This window comes from Saccopteryx bilineata, chromosome 12 (assembly GCF_036850765.1).
Source record: "Saccopteryx bilineata isolate mSacBil1 chromosome 12, mSacBil1_pri_phased_curated, whole genome shotgun sequence".
NCBI classification, from domain to species: Eukaryota; Metazoa; Chordata; class Mammalia; order Chiroptera; family Emballonuridae; genus Saccopteryx; species Saccopteryx bilineata.
Window position 1 is genome coordinate 27,083,157 of NC_089501.1, and position 12,012 is coordinate 27,095,168.

The 12,012-nt window shown below is 39.2% G+C and overlaps 1 protein-coding gene across 18 annotated transcripts in view; it reads right to left on the reverse strand.

Moving 5' to 3' along the window:
• EPB41L2 (erythrocyte membrane protein band 4.1 like 2) overlaps positions 1–12,012 on the reverse strand; it is a 232,103-nt gene that overhangs the window by 126,668 nt on the left and 93,423 nt on the right. The window contains exon 1 of one of the 18 annotated variants that reach the window (XM_066247978.1): positions 5,923–5,941. The exons of the other annotated variants lie outside the window; for them this stretch is intronic. The gene's annotated coding sequence lies outside the window, so the exon portion shown is untranslated. Of the gene's footprint in view, positions 1–5,922; positions 5,942–12,012 lie in introns of those variants that run through there. 18 annotated transcript variants of the gene reach the window in all.

Consider the following 12,012-nt stretch of genomic DNA (forward strand, 5'->3'; position numbering starts at 1 on the left):
CAGAACGTTCTCTCCTCTCTTACCAACAATTTAAGTGCTCAAATCCCTGGCATGCTAGCCAATGGGAAATTCCCAGCTAACTTCAAAAGTGGTACAGACTTGACCAGTTCAAAATAAAAAAAATACATTTTTTAAAGCTTTATTGCAATATCACTCACAGACCATTTTGAGTATATTCATAAGGTTGTAAACTATTACCACTAATTCTAGAACATTTTCATCATCCCAAAAAGAAACCACTTATCTATTAATAGCTACTTTCCATTCTCTCCACTCCCCCAGCAATCACTAATCTACTCTCAGTCTGCATGGACTTGCCTATTGTACACATTTCAAATAAATGAAATCATACAATAATGTGGCGTTTCCATTTAGCACATTTTTAAAGACCATCCATGTTGTAGTTGTATCAGCATTATACTTGTTTCTTAAAATACTACTCACCATCTTTTGCCAAACATATACCTGATAACAATCTAGTATCCAGAATATATAAAGAACCCTACAACTCAACAATTTAAAAAAAAAAACAAATTAAATGAGCAAAGGGTTTGTGTAGACATTTCTTCAAAGACGATATACAAATAGGCAATAAGTACTTGAAACGATGCCCAACATCATCAGTCATCAGGGAAATGCATATCAAAACCACCATGAGATACCACCACCTCACATACACTAGTGCACCATAATCAAAAAGACAGACAGTAAAACGCATTGGGGAGGATGTGGAAAATTTGGAACTCTCAACATTGCTGGCAAAAATGTATAATGGCATAGCCATTTTGTGAAATAGTTCCGCAGTTCCTCAGAAAGTTAAACAAAGTTACCGTATGACCAAGCAATTCCACTCCTGGATACATACCCAAGAGAAATGAAAATATGCTCACACAAAAATTTGAAATGAATGTTCAGTTCACAACAGCTTTATAAAATGAAAACAACCCAAATGTCCAACAACTGATAAATGGATAAACCAGATGTTGCATGTCCATACAACAGAATATTAAGTCATGAAAAGGAATGAAGTCCTGATAGAGACTGCCACATACAACCTTGAAAACACTGTAAGTGAAACCAGTGTGAGATACAAAAGGCCACATGCTATATAATGCATTTATGTGAAAGTTCCAGAATAGGCAAATCCACAGACACAAATGCTTAATGGTTGCAAAGGGCTGGATGGACTAGGAATAGGGAACAACTGTAATGGGTACAGTTTCTTTTGGGGGTAATCAACATGTTTAGTAATCAGACAGTGGTGAGTTTTGCAACCATGTCCAATCTTCTCGTTTTTAGACATTTTTTAAATGTATAATTCTATCCATGTTTCACATCACTGAACTGTAAACTTTAAAAGGTCCATATCTCAATAATAAAAGATAATTTTAAAATGTTACTTTTATTTGCAAGCATAAAAACATTCTGTCAGTCAGAGTGTATTTATTGGGCCCTTACAATGTGCCCAGTACTGAGCATATGACAAAGACTGTCTTCAAGGACCTGAGGGAGTGAGGGTACAGATAAGTCAAGAGCAGGTTGCCTAATGGGCACAGGGCAGGCACTTAAATCAGATGAGAAGGAAGTCATTAGGCAAGCCTTCTACAGAAGTTGACATTGCATTGCTTTAAAATGGTGTCCTCATTAGGACACCTGCAAAGGAGTCAGGATGAGAGGCATATGCAAAGCATAGGGAAGTACAGAAATATGAGAATAGTCTTCCCAAAGAAAATCACAAGTACTGGCCCTGGCCGGCTGGCTCAGTGGTAGAGCATCGGATCAGCGAGTGGGAGTCCAGGGTTCGATTCCCGGCCAGGGCACACAGGAGAAGCGCCCATCTGCTTCTCTACCCTTCCCCCTCTCTTTCCTCCCTATCTCTCTCTTCCCCTCCCACAGCCAAGGCTCCATTGGAGCAAAGTTGGCCCAGGCACTGAGGATGGCTCCATGGCCTCTGCCTCAGACATTAGAATGGCTCTGGTTGAAACAAAGCAACGGCCCAGATGGGCAGAGCACCGCCCCCTAGTGGGAATGCCAAGTAGATCCTGGTCAGGCGCATGCAGGAATCTGTCTCTCTGCCTCCCCGCTTCTCATTTCAGAAAAATACAAAAAAAAAGAAAAAGAAAATCACAAGTACTGAAAAATAATACAATGTACAAGCAAAGTAGGAGCTTTTAAGTAGAGGAAGGGAGGGAAGGAGGATGTTGAATTAGCAATGACAAACTACATAGAGTAGTAAGTAGAGGTCAGAACCTTCAAGATTTTGTGTTGTGTTGGGAAAGGTCTGGAGATTGATTTAAAGACAATGAGAAGTCGTACAAGCAAATGAAGTAGAGAAGTGATGCAATCAGATTCCTTTTTCAGAAAGCCCAACCAGGCTGTAAAGTACATGCTGAGAAAAGGCTGAATGAAATAGAATGACATCCAGGGGGCTGCTGCAATAATCCAGGGATGAGAAGATGAGGATCTGTCTGCGCTACAGCAGAAGCAGTGAGCTAAAGAATAAAAAATGAATCTAATGGAAAGAGATACTGAACATGACGTGGTGTCCACACTGAATATAACAAGTCCAAGAAAGAAAAGGGTCGAAGAAAATTCCCAGGTCACAAGGAGACTGAGGTGATGGCAGAACCAGCTGTGGAAATAGAGAACACAGGAAAAGAGGGTCTGGCTGAGACAAATGTGGTTTTTAACTCATTACAATTAGAAGTTTGTTGAGTTGTCCAGTTGGCCATTTGACACATAGGTCTTGAACAAAGGCCAGATAGATACACAAATTTTGGAGTTGTCATCATATGGCTGATAGTTAAAAGCAGACAGCAGACATAATACTGACATCACCTTGAGAAAAAGTATAGTTTCAGCTTCAAGAATCCTGAAAAGAACCCTTATCGCCACCAACATCTAAGGATCAGGCATGAGTGGAAAGAGCATGAAGGCAAGAAGAAATACGTATAGTGGACAGGCAGATCAAGGAGAAGGAATGTCCTTAAGGGCAATGATACAAATGACAAATATTACAGGTAACTACAATGTTTACATGTCCAATCTTCTCGTTTTTAGACATTTTTAAATGTATAATTCTATCCATGTTTCAAAATTTGTACTTACCAATACGATAGCTCTATAATGTATAAATTGTATGTATATGTTTACAGCAACATGCTTAACTTACACCCATGTGTTATCGCATAACCAAACTTAAACATTATATTTTTGTCAAACTGGGAAGTAAATGTCAGAGATAAAACCAGGTTGCCTGGCCGGTTGGCTCAGCGGTAGAGCGTCGGCCTAGCGTGCGGAGGACCCGGGTTCGATTCCCAGCCAGGGCACACAGGAGAAGCGCCCATTTGCTTCTCCACCCCTCCGCCGCGCTTTCCTCTCTGTCTCTCTCTTCCCCTCCCGCAGCAGAGGCTCCATTGGAGCAAAGATGGCCCGGGCGCTGGGGATGGCTCTGTGGCCTCTGCCTCAGGCACTAGAGTGGCTCTGGTCGCAGCATGGCGACACCCTGGTGGGCAGAGCATCGCCCCTGGTGGGCGTGCCGGGTGGATCCCAGTCGGGCGCATGCGGGAGTCTGTCTGACTGTCTCTCCCTGTTTCCAGCTTCAGAAAAATGGAGAAAAAAAAAAAAAAAAAAAGGTTGCCTTATCTCGGTTTCAGACTGTTACATTGTGAGAAAACTATCTCATCAGTATTCCTGATGATCAAAAACTAGCAAGTGATACTGAACACAGTTCAACATTAAACTGTATTTGTTTTATATATTTTTGTATTAAAATGTTAAGCATAAAGTATGCAAAATATTAAAGCATTACTTTCACTCAGAAAGAGATGAGGCAAACATAATTTAAGTCATTCTACCAAACTAGTATCATTAGAAAGTTTTTTCTTCTAAGATCTGAGATGAAAGCTCAGTAGACAGCATTGCCATTTACAAACCAAGTTCTGTGGTTTTGCTCTCAATTTATTTTAACATAAAAAAAAAGTTCACCCATTTCTCTACGCTGCCAGCAATCACCACTAATGAGCTTGGTTTTTGCTTTTGGAGAAAAAGGTCCACACAGTACGAGAGGGTCACATGGTATTTGTTTTTCTCTGTCTAACTTATTTTACTCAGTATTAATACCCTCCAGGTTATTTCATGCTGTGCAAATGGCAAGATTTCATTCTTTTAATGAATAAATTTAATTCTTTTAATGAAGATATAATATTCATATTCATATCACATTTTCTTTATCCATTCATTAATCAATGAACACTTAGGTTGTTCCCATTATCTTTTTTTTTTTTTTTTTTTTTTTTTTTATTTTTATGAAGCTGGAAACGGGGGGAGACAGTCAGACAGACTCCTGCATGCGCCCGACTGGGATCCACCCGGCACGCCCACCAGGGGCGACGCTCTGCCCACCAGGGGGTGATGCTCTGCCCCTCTGGGGTGTCGCTCTGTTGCGACCAGAGCCACTCTAGCACCTGGGGCAGAGGCCAAGGAGCCATCCCCAGCGCCCGGGCCATCTTTGCTCCAATGGAGCCTCGGCTGCAGGAGGGGAAGAGAGAAACAGAGAGGAAGGAGAGGGAGAAGGGTGGAGAAGCAGATGGGTGCTTCTCCTGTGTGCCCTGGCCGGGAGTCGAACCCGGGACCTCTGCACGCCAGGCCGACACTCTACCACTGAGCCAACCGGCCAGGGCCTGTTCCCATTATCTTGGCTATTGTAAATAATGCTGTGTTAAACATGGGGTTGTATATCTTTTCAAATTAGTGTTTTCATTTTCAGTGGATAAATACTCAGAAGTGGAATTGCTGGATTATATGGTAGTTCTAGCTTTAATTTTTTGAAGAATCTCCAACATTCTTTTTAATAGAGGCTGTACCTTTATTAGGCATTTAAAATTCAAAATTATGTCTTCCAATAAGACCCTTGCATGAGTACTTGAACTGGCTCTCCTGTAGAGAAAACCTTTTCCTTTTCTTTAAGGTATCATTTTCCAGGTGCCACTTAAGTGGAAACTATTATTTATATTAATCATAAAATGACCAAAGTTAATTTTTAGCATATACTCTAAAACTTTTTTGAGAGTTGAATCAATGCCTTGGTAAAAATGAAAACAAAAATGTCTCCTAGTTGTCTAAGCTAACCAAGATAACTGGAGTCCCTCTAATTACGTGGCTGTGAAAAGTCATCTGGAGACCAATCAACTAAAGCTGAGTTTTGGTTAAAATATTTTAGAAGCAATGAAATATGAAATTACTATATTAAAAGCGTTAATATTTTTATTTTAATTATAATAGCTTTCACTTACTACTCCTGTGTCAGACATTTACACATAACTTCTCCACAAGGTTGGGTTATCCCCATTTTGAAAGTAATAAGCAGAGGAGCAGCAGGTAAGCGACTTGCTCAAGGCCACTAAATGGAGAACCACAGAGCGTATGTATACATTTGTTCTCACCTGTATTTCACAATACAAGCACAATTCCTCCATAATTTATGAACAATCAAATCAACTAGAACCCTTGCCTTAAGTACTCAAAGATGATTCATAACAAACTCTGAAAATGACTACAGAGAAACATGAGCCTACTCTAATTCACTATAATTAGCCCTGCCACTCTTCAAAATAAGAAATTTTCAGATGAGTTCTCATCACAAAGAAAATAATTTTGAAAGTATTACTTGGCCATGCAATCAAAATTGAACTAATGGATAGAAACTAAAGACAAGGTGCTAATGCAGAGACAAAGCCATGATGTCTCACAAAATAGTTCTCAACCACTACTGTATTTCCAACACCTAATTTTAAGAACCTCAGAGCTGTGATGAGCACACAATAGAGCATATAGACATCGAATTGTAAAGTTGTACACCTGAAATTCATGTTATCAGTCAATGTTACCTTAATAAATGTAATAATAAAAAATAGAACAAACCTCAGAGCTGATCAGTATTACCCATCCAAATGGAGATTAAAAAAAAACAATGGGACCTGTGGTGGTGCAGTGGATAAAGCGTCGACCTGGAAATGCTGAGGTTGCCGGTTCGAAACCCTGGGCTTGCCTGGTCAAGGCACATATGGGAGTTGATGCTTCCAGCTCCTCCCCCCTTCTCTCTCTCTGTCTCTCCTCTCTCTCTCTCTCTCTCTCTCTCTCTCTCTCTGGCTCTCCCTCTCCTCTCTAAAATGAATAAATAAATAAAAATAAAAAGCTTAAAAAAAAGATTTCCTTTAAAAAAAAACACAATGGAATTTACAAGATTAAAAAAAACAATGGAATTGGCTAATTACATTGTAAATAATCAACAATAAGGATGTATGTAATTATATGTAAATAAGTCTATTCTTAAAATAGTTTCAAGAAATCAACAAAGCTCAAACCTAAACACTACTTTCTCTGTTGAGAAAATGGTTTCTCAAACAAATTACCATCAAGGAAACATGATTATAGCACATCCATTCACCATAATTATCGTGCTTGTAATTCTCTGTTTCAAAGATGAGGAAGCCTTTAAACTCCATCACCCACTAAAATAGAAACTCCTGCAGCAGAACGCAGTCCCTCCCACCAAAATGAAAGCCCCAGAGGGCTGGGATCTTTTCTTCACTGCTGTGTTTCCAGCGCCTAGACTGGGATATAAGAGGCACTAGATAAATATGTACTGAATCAGTGTTGTGAAATCATCTACTCTAATACCCTTTATATTATCAACAAGGAAACTGAGGCTCAGAAATACTAGGAGATTTGCCTGAGATCACAAAGCTAGATCGGCAAAGACAAAACCAGAACTCGGGTTTCCCAAACTCCAAAAATGCCCATTCCACTAAGTTCTAATTACAAATACCTAAAATCCATCATTAACAAGTTATATAACATACTAAGTAAGGATCGTTCTACTTATCATCAACCAAAAAGAACATTGCTGTGAACAGCCAGCCCATTAGAGAAGCATGTGGTTTAGACACAATTACCACGTTGGCATGCTCCATCTGGATTGATAGAAAGTGTTCATTACTATAACAGCTCCATGAGAAAAAGCATGCATCATTTAACACGCAACCAAGCAGAAAACCATCATCAATAGAGGATCAGCACTAGTTAGGTAAGGAGCCTTGTTATGTGAAACCATTCTTTTTCTAATGTTTAAAAAAGAAGGCAAATTTCAGGATGCTGTCTTTACCACTAGTCTACATCTTCCTACCCTATAATATCAAGCTCCTGAAACACTGGCCCTTTATAGAGTACTGTAGCAAGTGAAACAAAGTAAACAGTTATACAACTGTAGACACACAAAGAACTTCAAGCAAGGAGGTTCACGCTAATTATTGGGTTCAGGTATTTTTCCTTAAGACCTTGAAAGAACCAAGGTTACTCTGAGCCCCGCTGTGAACAGAATCCCTGCACAGGGACCAGGGTGGGTGCTGCTCCCAGCTGAGTGGATCTCATCCTCTGCTGAGACCATGAGCAATAAGACATCTTCCATTTCTGCCAACAGTGCTCAGCCCAAGAGTTATGAAATAGGAAAGTGTGCCTTTCTAAACTACCCAAAATGGTGGGGAAGGGCTGGAGAGAGGCTTTCCTTTGAACTTCTAGAAAGACATAAAATTGTGTGACAAATTACAAACCTAAATAATACTGGCAAGGCATGCACAGCTCCAGTTTGGTCACCGTCTAGGTCTGAAAAAACTTGCTTTCACCTATTGTTGTGGCAGAGGATATGTAGAGCAACTTGCTATCACCCACCCTCCTTTCCTCATGTTCATCTCCCCAAATGGCCTGCAGTCTAAGAGAAGGCCTTTTAATACCCCACTACCTTCCCTAAAAGCATTAAATGTGAGAAAAACAAACACAGCAACTGAAATATAGGGAAGTTTCAGCAGCCACCTAACTCTACTCGAACATAATAGTGACGCTGCTGCAACATGCCCAGCATGTAAAAGGGGGGATGAGGGGCAAGGGGAGGAGAACAGGGAGGAAAGACGAGAAAGAAATGTCTGCAGAGGGAGAAGGAATAACAAAAACAGGCTGACTTAGAGAGTCAGCAAGTAATTCCTCTCCCTAGGACATTTATTAATCTTGTGTCAGAAGGTCTAGGAAATAGTATATCCCATATTCAAATAAGTACAAATACATTCCAAAGAGACTATTTCTTTAAATTATCTATATGATGGAGATAAACAAGAGTTAGTTTTGAAATAATCCAATACTACTTACCCTAGTTACCAGTATAACACATTATATCATTTATTTGGGTATTTTTTAAGAGATAAAGGACCTATAAGAGAGGATAAATATTTCTATAAAGATACAGGCTAACATCTGGTTTAAATTAAACCCACACATACAAAAGATATGAACTGTGGCCCTTTACTAGTTCAAGTCTAGGCAGGATCAGATTACATTCAGAGCATGTATTTCTTCCACGCTTTCTCCTCTTTAATAGAACCCAATTTTTATTCAGCTTTCCTCTCTTCCACATGTGTGTCATTGGAGTTGGTCTGGGCAAACATGGTAGCCCCGTCTCTGTGATAAGAAGACATTCAGGAAGTCTATTGGGAAGCTTCTGAGAAAAAATTCCTCCCTCTTAAAAGAGCCACAAGAAAGAGAAAGCCCTTCCTCTGCCCCTGAGCATTATTTACATGACTCCTAGAAATGCTGTCACTCTGAATAATCCATGAGAGGAGAAAGCCTGAAGAAACAGAGACACAGTAGAGGGCACTGGCAAGAGAATGACAGAGAAGAGGACCAGAGCCCCAAGCGTGCCACACATGGCTAAGTCCTGTGTTTGAACTCCCTGTTATGTGAGACAATATACTCCCTCTGGGTCAAAGAATTGAGCCAGGATTTTCAGTTACTTACAACCACTATTAGCCTTTGCATTTTATATACTGAGGCAAGCACCGGCAAACAAGCCCGAAGAAACTGAAGTACATACAGAACCATCTCAGATAATTATTACTCCTCAGTTGGTTTTATGGTCCTCATACCTACAAGCCATGGATGTCAAAATGTTGTTTTTCCAGATGCTCAAGTTTTAAAAACCTATTATCTGAGTTAGATTAGTGAGACAAACCAATCATTCTTTATTCTAACAACTCTACATAAAGATGAAACAAAAAAATCTTAAGAGTTCAACAAAGCGTAGGATTCCCAGCATAAATTGAAGGGGGAGGGGGATAAAATCAAGACTCTTTTCAATAATATCCAATTCCAGTAGTGCTAACAATCTTATTTGTTAAAGCCAGCCCCTGCTCCTCCCACTCAGAATTGAGTCAAGAAAGAGACCGGTGCCAGGCAGTCTCCACAAGTAACTAAGGTCATCCCCAAAATACCCTTCCTTAAGTGAGCGCGCAGTAACCAGAGGCTGTGCATGAATCACTGGGGATCCAATACTGGACATCAGTATTCTCATAATCAAAATGCACATGAACCTGTCCTATTGGGCACTCCAACAGCACACACTAATCAAGGTGACAGCCAGAACCCTGCCAGCTCTTCATGAATCATGTATAATGAATTGTTTGGTAAGAAATATTGACAAACCGCTTCCACTAAAATTTCTCCTCTCAGTTGAGAACCCAAACTTTATAATGGCCAGAGCTTTCTGTGTGAAGCTAACTGGTCTTTGGGTAGTCTTGATATCAAGTCTGGGAACCAAACACCAGGATTAGAATTCCAGGTCTATCTCTCACTAGCCATGTCACATAAACAAGTATTCAGTCTTGAGTTCCGGTTTCCTCATAAGCAAAACAGTGATATAATACATACTCACGGGTGGCTCTAAGAATGAAATCAGATGTTATTTCGTTATAAAGTGCCTGGCACATAATAAATTCATAATAAATGGTGGGCATCATCATCAAGTAATGATTCTGTGAAAAAATGAACTATGTCTGTTTTTCACTAAAAATTATAAAAGTAATAGTAAGCACAACCCACTTAATAAAGACTATATAATAACAATAAATTATAATATCAGCTATTTGCTAAGCACTGTTCTAGAGACTATATGTAGCAATTTTTTTCATCTTCACAACCTTTGGGGTTGGAACTAAAATTATTTCCTTATTACAGGTGAAGAAGGTAAAAGAGAGAATAAATAACTTGTGCAAAGCCACACAACCAGTAAATAGAAGAGCCAGGATTCAAACACAGGCTGTCCAGCTACAGAGAGCCTAGACAATACTGGCAGCAATCCCTAACAACTTCAGTATTTTACAACCAGCACCTAGCATTATGACTGACAGCTCATCATTTGTTAAAAAAATAAAAATCAATAAACTATTACTACCATTTTGGGCTTTATATCATTAATAATGTGTTGAGCCCCCAATCAATTTCATTGACCTTCGGGATGTGGTTTGGTTTTATCAGTATCTTAGCCCCTTCTTTTCAAACAAATGTTTCCTGAGTATTTCCACAGCATATGAACCATTACCAGCAAAACAGAGAAAAGGATCCTGCTCTCAGTCTAGTGGGGAACAGAAGTAGCATGATTAGCACTAATATAAATTCAAATAACTTATCACTAACTCAGAAATTTTAGTAACTTATATCCAGAAATTACTGCTAGTTTGAAAAACTGACACAGTTCTCTTAAAAACTACTATTATCATCTCTTCAGGAAGTCACACAATGATCCTTCATGGAAAACACTGGTTAAACACATAACACAAATAGACATCACGCTTTTTAAAGAGCACTTAATTCTCATTCTCAATTTCCTTAACATCAAAAATCCAAAATAAATATCATTTTAAAATAGGCTAGGATGATCACCCCCCTCAATAGGGGGGAAAAGTGGCTAATGGATGACTATAGAGTTAACAGAAAAACAAATACAAGAAACGTAGAAACATGAAAAGATGCTCACTATGCTCAGCAAAAGAAATACAAGCTGAAGTTCAGAATGGAAAAGTACAAAAGCTTAATCATGTCAGAACTGAGCATGCCTATGGGAACAGAGACATTCTCATATAATTGTGGGTAAAAGAGTAAATTGGTACCAACCCAACAGAAGTCATTTTGCCAACAGTAAAAATTCCAAATGTGTATACACTAAACCAGTAACCCTGCTTGTGGGAATGTATCCTACAGATACATTTGCACATATGTAAAATAATTATGTACAGATGATTCACTGTAACATTTTTGTGAAGAAAAAGATCCATATCTATCAACAGGTGACATTATACTACCTTCAGAAAACAGAAGAATCCATAGCTATAAAGAAAAAAGTGAGGAAGGTTTCCATCTTAGTTACAGAAATATCTCTAAGTTACACTGTTAAATACAAAAAGCAAGTTTCCGACAGCACAGAGGATACGCTATCTTATGGGTTAAAAGCAATGTGTGTGAGAAGTATGAATATGTGAATCCACATGTACACATCTGCCTGCAAACACATAAGGAAAGGAGCGAAGGACACAGAAGACTTACAACAGTGACTGTGGGAAATGGCCGATGGCACTGGATGAGGTTCAGGGGACAGAGTGGGGAGAGAAAGTTTTCACTGAGAAGTTTACACAAACTGAAGCACTTAAATACTTTATTAGGAAACAATATGTACACATTAAGATATCTAATGCATTAAGGGAACCAAGCTTGGTCGGTATGCTTCCTTGGAGACAATGCTGACATAAATTGTCACACATACTACACAAACCCATCCCTCACCCCATATACACCGCTCTCCTAAAGCTCCATAGCTAAGCTTTTAGACCAAACAGACATCTTTATTAAAGACCTGTAGCAATTCTAGCTTTGGCTAAAACGTCATCCTGATACAAGGTTGTGGATTTGATCCCTGGTAAGGCACATACAAGAATCAACCAATGAATGCATAAGTGGAACAATAAACTGATGTTTCTCTTTCTTCCTATCTCTCTCTCTCTCTCACACACTTTCTATCTTTCTAAAATAACTTTTAAAAAATGAAGTGTATCAGTTCTTCTTTAAAAAACAAAACAAAAGCAAAGTTCCTGAGAAAACCATGCTAGTTTTTTTTCCCCCATAGGTGTGGAGATG